This window comes from Penaeus vannamei, chromosome 20 (assembly GCF_042767895.1).
Source record: "Penaeus vannamei isolate JL-2024 chromosome 20, ASM4276789v1, whole genome shotgun sequence".
NCBI classification, from domain to species: Eukaryota; Metazoa; Arthropoda; class Malacostraca; order Decapoda; family Penaeidae; genus Penaeus; species Penaeus vannamei.
In genome coordinates, this window is record NC_091568.1 from 1,173,637 (window position 1) to 1,176,136 (window position 2,500).

Below are 2,500 nucleotides of genomic sequence, written 5' to 3' on the forward strand. Positions count from 1 at the left end.
TTTAGAGTATACGTCAGATTGATAGCAAAAAAGTTCATAATGATAATAATAGTAATGCTAATGCTAATGATAATAATAATAATAAGAGAGAGAGAATGAGAAAAAGAAGAAAAAAGATAAACAGAGAAACAGAGTAAAAGAAAGGGGAAGAGAGAGAGAGAGAAAGAGAAAAATATAGAAGGAGAAAGGGAGAGAGAGAGAGATAGATAGAAAGAAAGAGAAAGAGGAAAAAATAAGACAAAGCGAACAGTACTTTCCTTTACTATCGATAGATAGATAGATAGAGAGACAGGGAGAGATAGAGAGATAGATAGATAGAAAGAAAGAAAGAGAAAGAGAAAAAAAGTAAGACAAAGCGAACAGTATTTTCCTTTACTATCGATAGATAGATAGATAGAGAGACAGGGAGAGATAGAGAGATAGATAGAAAGAGAGAAAGAAAGAGAAAGAGAAAAAAATAAGACAAAGCGAACAGTACTTTCCTTTACTATCGATAGATAGATAGATAGAGAGACAGGGAGAGATAGAGAGATAGATAGAAAGAAAGAAAGAAAGAGAAAGAGAAAAAAATAAGACAAAGCTCACAGTACTTTCCTTTACTATCGATAGATAGATAGATAGAGAGACAGGGAGAGATAGAGAGATAAATAGAAAGAAAGAAAGAAAGAGAAAGAGAAAAAAATAAGACAAAGCTCACAGTACTTTCCTTTACTATCGAATCTTACATGATACCCACCTCTCATACGACATTACAGGCACAAAAACAGACGCAACAGAAAAAAGCAACAACAACAAAACCCGCCCGAGATGCTAGCAAACCTCGAGTATGATCAGAGCTTAAGAAGGGAGCTTTGATGCCGCCACACACGAAGCTGCTAGTTGGCTGAGACATCTGTGAGAGCTCCATTTCGTAAATTGAGCCGACTGTCGAAGACGTATCCTCCAGATTGGCTTAAGCTCAGGTTGGCTTGATGAAAACTTAAAGGAACCCGCGTCCTCTGCTCGTTCTTGAAAGTGGGAAGACATTTTTTCTTAAAGTTTCTTAAAGGGATGGGAAAAGGGTTCAGAAATACGTTCTTGTATGTTAAGGGGATGGAGGTCGTGTTATTGTTTTGGTTCGAAGGGTGGGTGTGGAGTTGGGGATGAAGCAAGGGTCCAAAAGGATGAGGTTAATGATAAGGCAGTGACAGTGTGGAGTATAGATCTGTCACAGGGTTGTGAATACATCCAAACAGTTACACATACTCTCTCTCTTCCTCTCTTTCTCTCGCTCTCTCTCTTCCTCTCTTTCTCTCGCTCTCTCTCTCTCTCTTAAGCACACACACACACACACACACACGCACACAGACAGACACACACACACACAACAACTACACCAACAAAAACAACAAAGAAAACACACCGTAATACATGAAATTTTTATATACTTACACAACTGATAGAACGCCAACATCCCCAGTATGTCGCCAGAAGTATATCGGGCCTATAAAAAGAACATTTGGAATCACGATATGTCGGCAGACCTAATAGATGGGCGTGTGTGTGTATGGGCGTGTCCTTAGGGGTCAATTTAGGTGCCTGGGCTGACCTGAGAGAGAGATAGAGAGAGAGAGAGAGAGAGAGAGAGATAGAGAGAGAGGGAGAGGGAGAGGGGGAGAGGGGGAGAGGGAGAGGGAGAGAGAGAGAGAGAGAGAGATAGAGAGAGAGGGAGAGGGAGAGGGGAGAGGGGAGGAGAGGGAGAGGGAGAGAGAGAGAGAGAGAGAGAGACAGAGAGACAGAGAGAGAGAGAGAGAGAGAGAGAGAGAGAGAGAGAGAGAGAGAGAGAGAGAGAGAGAGAGAGCGAGAGAGAGAAAGAAAGAAAGAGAGAAAGAGAGAGAGACGAAAAGACAGACAGAGTAAGAGACAGTCGTACACACATACACACACACACACAGAGCGAGAAGCAGAGGTAGATAGACAGATAAACAACTATATATAGAGAGAAACGTTTTCCAGCCTCAGTTGTCTTCTTTACAGCGCACCAGAGACCTCAAGTGTTATGCTTCTCCAGTCTAGGTTATAGGTTGTTGATGCTACCTGTCTCAGAGATGCAAATTTATGGCCCCTTCTTCTGGTAGGATGTGTTGGGGTTCTTCTCCTCTGGGTCCTGCTCTCTTTTTTTCTGCTTTCTGCTTTTCTTTCTTCTGCTTCAAGTCCTTGTTGTTGCTGTTGTTGTTGCTCTTCTTTCTTCTTTTTTAGAAGGTAGTGTTGTTGTTGTTGTTGTTAATGTTGTTGTTGCTTTTCTCTTTGTAGGTCCTAATATTGTTGCTGTTCTCTATATACATTTTCATCTCTCTGTGTCTCTGGTCCCCTCGCCTCTCTCTCTCTCCCATTCTCTCTCTCTCTCTCTTTCTCCCACTCTCCCTCCCCCCCTCTCTCTCTTTCTCTTTCCCTCTCTCTCTCTCTCTCTGTCTGTCTCTATCTCTCTCTCCCTTCCTCCATCTCTATCTTTCTCTCTCTC